The following is a 14,921-nucleotide window of genomic DNA, read 5'->3' on the forward strand; positions in this document are numbered from 1 at the left end:
TAGAACCATTAAACATATGTTTCACTTACTTGAATCGTTGTATTCCGGTCAGAATAATTGTATTCAGAATTGTTCAAATCTGTACAATGATCTGGCACCAAACACGTCGCTTCAATATTAACTTCATCATTGCAATGTTGTTGTACACGCTAGAAAATATAATAAAATTGCGGGTCCCTCATAAACATTTACAATAAATTTATTTAATAAGAATAACACACCGAGAGAGTAGAAGGTAATTTCGAAATAAAATCCATAGTTTTCAGAAAATTCCTAAACTAGAAAAAATCTAGGAAACAATACTATTATATTAAATATGACTAGCAGACTAGAATATAACATCGATAGAGCTAGGTTGTAGATAAAACTTAATGATTTATGCGAGGATTTATAAAGCTCTTAAGTAAGCTTTAGTAAGAGCTTTAAGGATTTATAGTCTGGTGCTGCAGGCTCCAGACCATAAATCTTTAAAGCTCTACTAAAGCTTACTTACTTGCATGAATTCTACAAGAAATTGTAACATCAATGTTTTTAAGATAAGAACTCCTTGTATTTTTAGTACGCTATCAGTTCTGGTGGTAAACAACCTAGACATTATCCTTACCTGAATGGTAGCAACACATTCAGAATCTTGATCAGAATGATCTTCGATGTGTTCTGAATTTATTCCGACATATTCCTCTCTAAGCATCGAGTTGTTTTTGCCTATATGAGCAACTGGATGTATACTCTAAATATTACGGATAGAAAGAACGTTATATAGGTAAGCACATTAGAAGCAGTTGTTAATTGTAAAATAATCACCCTTCGTTTTGTCTTTCTCAGGAGCGCAATGTAATTTGGATAAGCAATTCGATTTCGCTTCATGTTGAGTTATCCCCAGAGAATACAAACAATAAAATTGAAATCAGTTACCGATTAAAAATCTTTAGCGAACAGCTGTATTTATTTTCCCGTTTAATAAAATATTCCAACATCGGATAGCTGAAACTGGATAACAACATTTCAAAAGAGCGAAACTTCTTTAATAATTAATGGCTCCAGTCACCGATTAATCACGAATAAACTCACTATTCTTTAAAATAAATAAAACTATAAACAGGTAGAATACTGTGTTTGCTTGTGTGACCTTTGGTAAGTATGAACTTGACTGTTAAAGCCTGGGTTAATGGGGTTAATGCTTGAGTTTACAAAAACAATTTCGCCCTATTGGAGCACATGTTTTATACCTTTTATACGCACTCGTTGGTACACCTGCATCGATGTGCACTATCTACCCGAATAGAAATTTACATTAGCCCAACGTTTGATTTTGATGTCTACATCAGCATCGAAATCAAATGTATGCCTGATGTCAAACATTAGGAAACATTATGATTTAGTTGTATTTAAGCAACGTAACATGGTGTATACATCAGAAATTTTGGAACAAAATTTTGCCATTCTAATGTCGGTCTGACGTCAAAAATTTCAATCTATTGACATTAGAACCAAACGTTTTAAGGATGTTTTCAGATGTACAAAACGTTAGAACTAAACGTTGTTCGGATGTTTTTAAATGTAAACGTTTTCTGATGTTTTCTAATGTAGATGTTTCCTGATGTTAGAAACAAACGTTTTTGGATGTTTTCAGATGTAAAAAACGTTAGAACTAAACGTTTTTCGGATGTTTTTATATGTAAACGTTTTCTGATGTTTTCTAATGTAGAGGTTTCCTGATGTTAGAATCAAACGTTTTTCGGTTGTTTTCGGATGTAAAAAACGTTAGAACTAAACGTTGTTCGGATGTTTTTATATGTAAATGTATTCTGATGTTTTCTAACGTAGATGCCTCCCGATGCTGGAACCAAACTTTTTTTGGATGTTTTCGGATGTACACAACGTTAGAACTAAACGTTGTTCGGATGTTTTCAATTGTACTTCGTGTTTGATGTTCTCTGATGTTTTCAGATGTACAAAACGTTTAAAGTAAACGCTGTTTGAATGTTTTCAAATGTAGATGTTTACTAATGTTTTTAGATATACAAAACACTAGAATCTTACTTTTCAAATGCTTTCAATTATATTTACAACACATTAGAACTAGAAACATGATCGTGTAAACACTACACACGATTGTTGTTAGATTACATCATAAAAATGCGTGCATAACAGTCAATGCTGAAGCTCCCGTTTCCCACCAGTCAGTTAACTGACCTTAGCTAACCTAATATCATTGCGGCAACTCTCTATGCGGCAGGGGAACTATGCCATTAGCGCGCTAAGAGTTGTTAGACCACTGACATAGGCGCCAATTTGTAGGTGACGAGGCACTTGGTGACATTACAGCGAGCTTGACGATTTTTGCAGCATTTTTTTTAGCAAACTACCAGTTAAGGTGTGTAGTGTTTACAAGATCTTGTTTCTCTAATGCTTTGTACAATTGAAAGTATTGAAAAAGTTAATTCTCATGTTTTGCACAACCGAAACCATCAGAAAACATAAAATTGTACAAAAAAAGTCATCCATTCTGGTAGACTATCTCTTAAATGCATAAAGAATAGCCATTGCTTAAGCTCCCGTTTCCCACCAGTCAGTTAACTGACCTTAGCTAACCTAATATCATTGTGGCAACTCTCTATGCGGCAGGGGAACTATGCCATTAGCGCGCTAAGAGTTGTTAGACCACTGACATAGACGCCTATTCGTGGGTGACGAGGCACTTGGTGACATTACAGCGAGCTTGGCGATTGTTATAGCATTTTTGAGTGAACTACCAGACAATCATGACAATGTGATCGCTGCGCCTCCAGATCTCCCTTTAAATCGACTCACTGTGCCAATTTGTCAATAATGCATGACACTTTGGACGGGGTTGCTGGCTTGTTTGGTCCACTGTTCGGATATACAAGTGGCAAGCCTTCCCTTCACGGATCGCTCCAAAAATTGCTGCAAACGAACTGCAAATATATAATAAACAAAATTATTGTGCATGAAAAATATGACAATGGACAATGCTCGAGGAGCACTGGGAGTTTTCGAACGACGCGTGCTTAGGACCATCTTTGGCAGAGGGTATATGAAAATGGTGAATGGAGTAGAAGAATCAAGATAGAGCTGGAATTAGGGCGTAACAGCCTTTGTAAACAATGACTTCTCTTGTTGATTTCTCGGAATTCAAGACACGCCTACACAAACCAATATATCCATCGGGTAGTAGAAGTCTTTCTCTAATCGATGGTGATGTCGATTCGCCTTGGAGAGCCATGACTTCCGCGAAATCATCGAGAGAAGTCATTGATTACAAAAGCTGTTACGCCCTAGTTCCAGCTCTATTTAGGAATGAACCACGAACTGGCGTAACTTTATGGCGAACCCAATATCCAGAAAGTCGCTAAAAGTGGGAGATTGTACCCTTCCACGGGCGGGACACGTTGTAAGAATGCCGGACAACAATCCCGCAAAAATGGTGTTTTCCTCAAATCCGGCCGGTACAAGACGCAGAAAAGCACAGCGTGCTATGTGGTTAGACCAAGTGGAGTAAGATGTAGGAAGTGTGGGACGCTCGAGAAATTGGAGACAAGCAACCAGGGACCGAGTTAGTTGGCGCAACTTGTTATACAGGTTAGGTTCCGAGGGATGTCGGATCAGCAAAAGTAAAGTAAGTATACAGACAAACAGACATAAAACTCGCAAGATGTTCATCGAACAAGCATTTATCGGTCAATTTAAAAGTATCTTAGTTGGTAGTACCGCCACCAGTGGCGCGCATAGTCAATTCCCTTGCGTTTGACGTTTCCACACTACCGCCATCTGTTCAGCGTACTACCCACCACAGTGTACTCAACAGAGGGCGGTAATGTTTTAACGACGATGTTTTACAGTGAGAAATATTCAATGTGTTATGTCTATTTGTCTGTGGTAAGTATCTTATACGTTGGCTAAATTGTTATCCAAACTGCCTAAAAGTTCGAAGAATAGTTATTAGATAGTACAGAATTCTAAATTGGCATTATTTATGAAAAATTTACATTAGAATTCTTAAATCTCAGTCTTTCCCTGATTGCGAACCACACTTTAAATTTTATATAAACTTGCGACCCATCTTGTGTACCATCATAAGGCTTGATGAAACTTATTCCGCCCGGAAACATGTTTTTTCGGAATTATGAAGTCATTATAGGGTTAACTACCCCATTTTCGGCCTATTAAGCACAACCCGCACTTAGTCCTTCTTTATCTAGCGTAGTTTAGCACCAAACGGAATGTTATTATTACTGATGGCTTCCAAATTTATTTACCTTTCCGTATGTACCGTAAGATTTGATAAAGAGAAACCAATCGTTGAGATATTGTCAAAAGTCTAACACTGCTTCTTGACACCAAACTCGGCCTACGGATTCTAAACTCGTCCTAGCGCATTGAAACGCCATTGAAACGCCAATGAATTCACTTCGGCCTATCGGATGAAGATTAAACATTGTATTAATCATTGTATGTAGTCTACACTGGCTTGACGAAATGGAAATAAAGAATAAAGAATGAAGATAAAAATTGATTCGGTCGGAGCGCTTCTTTTGTTTTTGGGAATAATGGGTGCAAACCTTCATATCACGTGTTCTCATTGACTTCGTTCCGTAGCTTATTAACTAAAGTATCGTACCAAATGCATAATTGAATTGACGAACTCTGAAATAATGGATTTCTATTGAAGTTTTCTGCTCGATAGGCCCAAAACGGGCGATTAGGCCGAAGTAGTTCTCTACCCTACGTTATTATGACATTTTGTATTTTTAAGTTACAAGAGGACGTTGCAAAGGATGAGTTTGACGTATGAAACCTGTGCATTTAGTTTTCAGAGAGTCGCAATCAGCGAATTATTCATTAAATCACTTATGGCTGTAAGCTTCAATCGGTATTATCCTCGGATTATATCCCGATCAAGAATGTCCGGCTGCTTTGATGTCGACATCAGAGTTATTCAACACGATGCTATGCAAACAATACGCAGATCATCCAAACAGGGACGGTATTAAAAGTTAATCCGAGTTGGAGCTTACCGCCATTATTGCGGCTCTCTGAATCCAATATTAATAGGTTGAAAAAATGGTTTAAAAATGGAACCTAAATCCAAAATTTCATAAATTTTGGTTCACATGAACTATGATAAATCAGTGTTATTACATTTGCAAACATCACCATTTTAGCGGCCCTCGCCATAGAGCGAACTGTCATTCAAAAGGATATTAATGTCATCTAAAGCAATTTATCGACAATTTAAATCTTGGTTTACAAATCGAGATGAATGTCTATGGGAACGATAAAAATATATTTGTGCTCAGAAAACGAAGCTCGTTCAGATGATGTATAAAAATTTGTTTGTTTTTCGAAATTATACAACCCAATTCCAGGTTTTCCACACGAAACGATAACTAATGGATACGTATTCGGTTTCCCCATAGGGATACGTATTCGGTTTCCCCATTGGGACCCGTATTTGGTTTTCCCATCGGGATCCGTATTCGGTTTCCCCATCGGGATCCGTATTCGGTTTCCCCGTCAGGATCCGTCTACGGAATCCCCATCGGGATCCGTATTCGGTTTCCCCATTGGGACCCGTATTCGGTTTTCCCATCGGGATCCGTATTCGGTTTCCCCATCGGGATCCGTATTCGGTTTCCCCGTCGGGATCCGTATTCGGTTTCCCCATCGGGATCCGTATTCGGTTTCCCCATTGGGACCCGTATTTGGTTTTCCCATCGGGATCCGTATTCGGTTTCCCCGTCGGGATCCGTATTCGGTTTTCCCATCGGGATCCGTATTCGGTTTCCCCATCGGGATCCGTATTCGGTTTCCCCATTGGGACCCGTATTTGGTTTTCCCATCGGGATCCGTATTCGGTTTCCCCATCGGGATCCGTATTCGGTTTCCCCATCGGGATCCGTATTCGGTTTCCCCATTGGGACCCGTATTCGGTTTTCCCATCGGGATTCGTATTTGGTTTCCCCATCGGGATCCGTATTCGGTTTCCCCGTCGGGATCCGTCTACGGAATCCCCATCGGGATCCGTATTCGGTTTCCCCATCGGGATCCGTATTCGGTTTCCCCGTCGGGATCCGTCTACGGAATCCCCATCGGGATCCGTATTCGGTTTCCCCATTGGGACCCGTATTCGGTTTCCCCATCGGGATCCGTATTCGGTTTCCCCATCGGGATCTGTCTACGGAATCCCCATCGGGATCCGTATTCGGTTTCCCCATTGGGACCCGTGTTCGGTTTTCCCATCGGGATCCGTATTCGGTTTCCCCATCGGGATCCGTATTCGGTTTTCCCATCGGGATCCGTATTCGGTTTTCCCATCGGGATCCGTATTCGGTTTTCCCATCGGGATCCGTATTCGGTTTCCCCATCGGGATCTGTCTACGGAATCCCCATCGGGATCCGTATTCGGTTTCCCCATCGGGATCTGTCTACGGAATCCCCATCGGGATCCGTATTCGGTTTCCCCATTGGGACCCGTATTCGGTTTTCCCATCGGGATTCGTATTTGGTTTCCCCATCGGGATCCGTATTCGGTTTCCCCGTCGGGATCCGTCTACGGAATCCCCATCGGGATCCGTATTCGGTTTCCCCATCGGGATCCGTATTCGGTTTCCCCGTCGGGATCCGTCTACGGAATCCCCATCGGGATCCGTATTCGGTTTCCCCATTGGGACCCGTATTTGGTTTTCCCATTGGGATCCGTATTCGGTTTTCCCATCGGGATCCGTATTCGGTTTCCCCATCGGGATCCATATTCGGTTTTCCCGTCGGGATCCGTCTACGGAATCCCCATCGGGATCCGTATTCGGTTTCCCCATTGGGACCCGTATTCAGTTTTCCCATCGGGATCCGTATTCGGTTTCCCCATCGGGATCCGTATTCGGTTTCCCCATTGGGACCCGTATTCGGTTTTCCCATCGGGATCCGTATTCGGTTTCCCCATCGGGATCCGTATTCGGTTTCCCCGTCGGGATCCGTCTACGGAATCCCCATCGGGATCCGTATTCGGTTTCCCCATCTCGGTTTCCCCATCGGGATCCATATTCGGTTTCCCCGTCGGGATCCGTCTACGGAATCCCCATCGGGATCCGTATTCGGTTTCCCCATTGGGACCCGTATTCGGTTTTCCCATCGGGATCCGTATTCGGTTTCCCCATCGGGATCCGTATTCGGTTTCCCCATTGGGACCCGTATTCGGTTTTCCCATCGGGATCCGTATTCGGTTTCCCCATCGGGATCCGTATTCGGTTTCCCCGTCGGGATCCGTCTACGGAATCCCCATCGGGATCCGTATTCGGTTTCCCCATCGGGATCCGTATTCGGTTTCCCCGTCGGGATCCGTCTACGGAATCCCCATCGGGATCCGTATTCGGTTTCCCCATCGGGATCCGTATTCGGTTTCCCCGTCGGGATCCGTCTACGGAATCCCCATCGGGATCCGTATTCGGTTTTCCCATTGGGACCCGTATTTGGTTTTCCCATTGGGATCCGTATTCGGTTTTCCCATCGGGATCCGTATTCGGTTTCCCCATCGGGATCCATATTCGGTTTCCCCGTCGGGATCCGTCTACGGAATCCCCATCGGGATCCGTATTCGGTTTCCCCATCGGGATCCGTATTCGGTTTCCCCATTGGGACCCGTATTCGGTTTTCCCATCGGGATCCGTATTCGGTTTCCCCATCGGGATCCGTATTCGGTTTCCCCGTCGGGATCCGTCTACGGAATCCCCATCGGGATCCGTATTCGGTTTTCCCATCGGGATCCGTATTCGGTTTCCCCATCGGGATCCGTATTCGGTTTCCCCATCGGGATCCGTCTACGGAATCCCCATCGGGCTCCGTTTACGGAACCCGTCATCGGGCTTGTAGCTTTTAGTAAAAAAATACACTGACTAACCTGCAAAGAGATCTGGCTGCAAACTCCCCGCCCGGGATCCAGCTTCGGATTCCCTACCGGGATTCGGCTGGGACTGGTACCGGTACACTTTCCTAAAAAAAAAAATAATTACATTACATTAAATTAATAAATTCACATTTACTTACCAGAAAAACATTGCAATGCACCAAAACTTGCGACGGACACATTATTGGCACTTTCCCGGGCTAATTCGTAAACAAATCAAACTTTTCCCATACTGCGAAAAAAAACTGTACACGGCCAATGAGATCACGCATATTTGAGTGTACTCAATATCGAAAAAAGTGCAGGATGAGTAAATTTGCCGCATGTTTTCCTGTGGAAAACCTCAAAAATCTGCCCTAAAATAAGGAAAATTTACGAGAATCCAGAGAATCCAATCTTTGCTTTTCTCATATTCGGAACATGAGGGAAATTAATTCAAAACTGAGTTCCTGCTCTTTTTGCGATTTATGAGTGAACTAACCTCAAATTTGGGTCGTTCTCATTCGCCGTGTAGTGCTGACTCAGGACAAAACAAACTTTGCATGCGGCGAGAGACCGAGGGACAACAATTTACATCGTGATGAACTTTGATTCTAATGTAACGTTTGGTTCTGTTGTCATTGGATGTATTCTGATGTTTTATGCGTGCAACAAATTACATCGTGATAAAGTTTGATTCTAATGTAACGTTAGGTTCTGTTATCATTGGATGTATTCTGATGTTTTATGCGTGCAACAAATTACATCGTGATGATGTTTGATTCTAATGTAACGTTAGGTTCTGTTGTCATTGGATGTATTCTGATGTTTTATGCGTGCAACAAATTACATCGTGATAAAGTTTGATTCTAATGTAACGTTAGGTTCTGTTATCATTGGATGTATTCTGATGTTTTATGCGTGCAACAAATTACATCGTGATGATGTTTGATTCTAATGTAACGTTAGGTTCTGTTGTCATTGGATGTATTCTGATGTTTTATGCGTGCAACAAATTACATCGTGATGATGTTTGATTCTAATGTAACGTTAGGTTCTGTTGTCATTGGATGTATTCTGATGTCAAATTTTACATCGTCAAGACGTTTGATTCTGATGTAACGTTTGAGGCTAATGTATTTTTATGTACTTGGACGTCACACTGAAGTCTGAATACATTAAGGTTACAGCAATACACGTTAAAATTTAATGTATTGAAGATGTCTGCTGATGTTTCCTACATTACAATTTCTATTCGGGTACAGGTGAGGAAGAAGGAAACTAATCGACTCTTTCATACACGGTATTCTTATGCAACAACAGGCATGACGTCACGTCTATTGCGAGAACAAAAGCACCAACTCGTTTTCTTCCACCTCACCCCACATCGCACGCTCGGTTGGAAGTTGATGGAGGTAAGTTCCAACCGGTATTATCCTCGAAATATATTTTGAACAAGAATGTCCGGCTGCTTTGATGTCGACATCAGATTTAATCAACACGACTCTAAGCAAACATTTTGCAGGTTATCCAAACAACGAGTTTATCCGAGTTGGAGTTAACCGCCATTGACCTTTCTGACGTTTATAACACGCACACTTGCGTAATCCCATTTTCAAGTGCGAATTTTGTTATCCTCACTTTCGCTACAGGCAAAAATGTTGGTTTGTTATTGTTAACCTCACTTTCGCACCTTGAATACTCGTGCGCATAGATCAGTGCACGGTCCCTAACCTCACTTTTTGCTCCCTATCATTTTGCTTCTGAGTAAAAGAGATAGCAACGAATGGGAGCCAAAACAAACCACCCAAAACTGTCAAAACTTACGGGTGAGAGAAGAGTGCGGCAAATCTTCGTGAACTGATCAATAGAAAGGCTAATGAAAGTCAATGAGCTGGATTACCGAGGTGAAGCAATCACTCACACAACCACTGTACGATACACGCAAGTACACGCAAGTAGTGACGTCACTACTTGCGTTTACGTTGATTTTTTGGTTTACTAATACAACCCTATTTCACGATCTGCGCCACCTCTCTCTGTACTCATTGAATGAAAGTGGCTTGCAGTGCAGTGATGCCTGCTTTGCAGATTTTTGTGACATTATCCATTGCAAATAAACACAGCAAAAAAAGTTGTTGAATATTACATCGAAACTGCTGCAACCAGGTCAATCCATCGGTTGTGTAATATCACATTGTACGATGTACATCGATTTTGCGAACAAAATTACATCCATTGATGTTATATTGTATCTGCTTTTTGCTATTACATCATTATTTCATACATCAGCTTGAATTACGTTGATCGATATTACATTTTTTTTTTTGCTGTGAAACACTGGACTTTTTCGAAGAGAAGAAATACAAAGTGCGCGTTGTATCGTACGCCTTCTGCGCACTTATTCCTCATGCACCAAGGAATAAGTGCGCTGAAAACACAACAACAATTTAACGTAAAAGCACTCTTTTATTATTATTGGGGGTGACCCCGGCGCAGTGGTCCATACCTCTCACGCCAAAGTCACGAGTTCAAATCTCACCCCCAGACAAGACACGAATGACGCAAGAGTGTCAAAGTGACTATAATAATAATAATAATAATAATAATAATAATAATAATACCCTGTGGGAAATGTTTATTTTTTGTATGGGAGACATTATTGCCCTCAATTTTTTTTTCCTTCAGGCGATGACGTCACCGTGCAAGAGTTAATTAGTGTTTTCATTGTCAGTCAAGTTGGACACCCTAAAACCAACAATCAATACGAAACTAACGATTTCAATTTGGCTCACTACTTGACTAGCCTATTGGTCCCAATCAAACGATTAACGTATCCCATTCTAGTCGTAATTCTAGTACTACGAAATGTTTGTTTTGATTCGCTATGAAAGTTTGACAGATAAAATGAGGGGTTCGTGGTTTTTCCTATGTTTCGAGGGGTGAATCGATTAGTTTGAGACCGAAGAGAGTACCAGAGCTGAGCCAAAAAGTTGAGCACGTTGTTTCGGGACCTTCTAGTCTTAGAGTTACCTCTATGCTAAAACCATCTAAAACCCCACACGCGACACTCGTGTCTTTATGCGAAAACAGCGCACTATGTCCGACATTGTGTTTAATGTACAGAACGAGAGTAAAATCGATTGTCGCGTGTGGAATTTTTCGGTTTTCAACTGAAACGATACCCTAATAAAAAATACCATACCCGAACGATAATCCAAATGATAGAACTATTCCACAAATGCTTGGATGATACCCTGAACACGTCGTTAAGCAAAATAACCATACACATTTTATTTGGGTAATATATATTATATAATACTCATTTTGAACGAAACGTTAATGGCGGTACACAGCAAAAAAAGTTATTGAATATTACATCGAAACTGCTGCAACCAGGTCAATCCATCGGTTGTGTAATATCACATTTTACGATGTACATCGATTCTGCGAACAAAATTACATCCATTGATGTAATTTTGTATCTGCTTTTTGCTATCACATCATTATTTCATACATCAGCTTGAATTACGTTGATTGATATTACATTTTTTTTTTTGTGTAATGCGCATCGCGTATACAAAACGAGAGTGAAATCGGTTGTCACGTGTGGGATTTTCAACTACACAGCAAAAAAATTTTTTATTTAATATTGATCAACGTAATTCAAGCTGATGTATGAAATAATGATGTAATAGCAAAAAGCAGATACAATATTACATCAATAGATGTAATTTTGTTCGCAAAATCGATGTGCATCGTACAACGTAATATTACACCACCGGTGGAATGACCTCTGTGCAGCTGTTTGGATGTAATATTCAACAACTTTTTTTACTGTGTAGGTTTTCAATTAAACGACAATATTAATTCCAAGGCAAATGAAGAAAACCATCTGGCCACCCTGCATGAATATGGTTATGTTGTTCTCAGTTTTAAAGCAAAGCTCTATACATTGCTGTTGCTTCACTATATACTAAAATTGTTCAGAGTGTAGATATCAGATGAACGTTTTGTTACAAACAACTGATGTTGACCTGTCAATGACTCGCGTTATTTGCTGAACCGCAAAAAAGAAAACAACAGTTACTTTGCCTCATACTGCTCTTGCCTTGCCGCAGTTAAAAGTTAGCGTCTAGCGTGGCGTAATTGAATTTTGTTTAATCCGTGTATAATCTGTCGTTTTGTGAACATGAAGTACTGTGTGATCCAGTTTAAAGATGGATTGAAAAAAGTAGTGCCGATGAGTTGGATATACTGTGAAAACGTGAAAATAAATAAAAAATATCCGACATATTTTAACACGGATATGACGAAAAAGGCTCCGGAGAATCCGGCCATGTTGAAAACATACAAGGAGGGTGATCGTGAGAAGTGTAATTGTTTGCATATAGTTTATGTTCTTAACATTGCAGGTATGTTTTGGTAGCAAGTACATCTGGTTATGTAAATAATTTAATTTACATATTTAATTATCATAGATATTGCCTGTTTCTTTAGAAATTCCCGAAATAAAAGCTACACTGATAAAATTCTACACATTTTTATTGACGAATTTCCATGCGAAATTCCACATGATTTTCATGTGGCCACACATAAACAGAATTCACTCGGAAGTACACGTGAAATTTATGAGTCAACTCAATAGTATGTTTGGTCACACATGGTTTTTATGTGTACACATATTAAGTATTAGAAATACTCAGAGAGAGGGATGGGCGGAGAAAATAAGGTACAATTCGTCAGCAGGGTTTTGTATGTATTTTATCTTGCAACCCTTGCTAGAAGCTAGTATTTCACATAAATTTTCTTTTTGATTCGCAGCAGATTTAGGATCTGATCGATTGCGATTTGTCGGAATACCGTGATCACCTGGGTGCAGATCGGGTAATGCACAATGAAGAATGACCCAGATTTTGGTGCACCGCTGGCGTCAACTGAGTCTTTTGATTCACGGTACCATTTATGAGCCGGTTCGTGTTGCATACCCGCATAAACGCGAACCATAAATTGACCTTACCTAAAATGGTTAAAAATTGTTTATAATCCTTGCTAAACTTTAACTGAAATGGTTATGGAACTTTACATGAACGTTTAATGATAAAGTTTCAACCTTATGTATTATGGTTTTTTGGAACTGGACCTTACAAATAATGGGTTGTTAAGAACCATTACCATTCCAAATTCTTGTTTTCTCCATACATTTTCAGAAAGAGAACTATATAAGAACGTTTTTACTTATGATTTGAGAACATTAATGGTAATGGTTATGGTAGTCAGTAAGGTCCATTAATGGTTTTGTATTATCGCTCAACTTTACGTGGAATATATCGTGAATTGGTAATCAGTAAATTACAGGCAACCAATTCGCGATATATTCCACATAAAGTTGATAGATGTTACAAAACCATTCGTGGACCTTACTGACTACCATAACTATTACCATTAAAGTTCTCAAACCATAAGTTAAAAGGTTCTAATATAGTTCTCTTTCCGAAAATGTATGGAGAAAACAAGAATTTGGAACGGTAATGGTTCTTAACAACCCATTATTTGTAAGGTCCAGTTCCAAAAAACCATAATACATAAGGTTGAAACTTTATCATTAAACGTTCGTGTAAAGTTCCATAACCATTTCAGTTAAAGTTTAGCAGGGATTATAAACAATTTTTAACCATTTTAGGTAAGGTCAATTTATGGTTCGCGTTTATGCTGGTAGGCATCTTTTAACTTTTTATGTAATTTTATTATGTGTTTTTGGGAAGAGTTCAACCGAAAACCAGCATAAAATTTAAACATGGAATTTATTTGTAGATTCCTGGAAAAGTAAGAGAATTTCATTTGGGTTTTTGAGTTGCCACCCTGAAATTGTAGATAAACAATTAATAATTCCGTTAGTCGACGAAAGTGCCTCGAAAGATCTTTTTCATGTTGTCACCCAGTTGAATCGATGTGAAGGTCCTTTCGTTAAGGTCCCTTTTAGCTGAGTCTCAATCAATTTTATTGCACGAACTCAAATGTGAGCTTAAATGTGTAGTAATCAATATGTAGTTATTTGCTGCTATACAATGAATACAATTACAATACAATTCAAGGTAAGCCTTTTCAGTACATTTTGTGAGAATTTATGTAATTTTGGTACCAGGTACCAGTGGTACTGTTTACAAGCACTTAGTCGTTTTTTCGAAAAAAAAAAATTCTAAAATTTCCGAATTTTAACTTGAAAATTGTCGAGGAACAGCGCGGTGAAAAAGATGTTGCTCGTGGACAATGCAGAAGTGTGGTTTACATCTCACTGCAGTCTGAAAAATTATCGAGAAAATCTACCCAAGAAAAAAACGACTAAGTCCACGTAAACAGTACCACTGAACTGTCATCAGATTGAGGTTAACCCCGACGGTGCAAAACCTAATACCGGATCGATAATCCTAATGTTAGAACCCGAATAGAAATTGTAATGTAGGAAGCATCAGCAGACATCTTCAGTACATTAAATTTTAACGTGTATTGCTGTACCCTTAATGTATTCAGACTTCAGTATATTCTATAACATAGGAAGGTATTTGTCAACGCCTGCGAATACAAACGCAATCGGAAGCTGCCGAAGATAAGTGATGACACCGCTACGTGTTTGGATTTGCGCTGTACCGTCCTCTCAGTGGTGTGGGTTCTTAAATGCATAGATGTTTGGTGTGCGTGTTTACTTCCAAGGCTACAGTTCAATATTGTCTCGTCACAATCCTTTTGGCGCTGTTATCTGTCTCTATAAATTCCAAAGAGTGAAGGAGGTCTGACACCATCCGAATTATTGCACATTTCAAGCTGAACATTAGGTCCTAAGCTCGGTCCTAAGTAACATTGACAGATTCTCTTCGTCTACTTTCTCTTGTTATCCCACGGCCATATAAATATATTCTCAGGTATTTTCGGCACACAGATCGATAAAAGCAGCTTTTATCTAGCATCTAATATGACAAATACAACACAGTTATGTGCACAAGTTATTAATGAAAGAGAA

This window comes from Ochlerotatus camptorhynchus, unplaced genomic scaffold (genome assembly GCF_037179485.1).
Source record: "Ochlerotatus camptorhynchus isolate MF236.1 unplaced genomic scaffold, CSIRO-AGI_Acam_v1.1 ptg000085l, whole genome shotgun sequence".
In the NCBI taxonomy this organism is placed as follows: Eukaryota; Metazoa; Arthropoda; class Insecta; order Diptera; family Culicidae; genus Ochlerotatus; species Ochlerotatus camptorhynchus.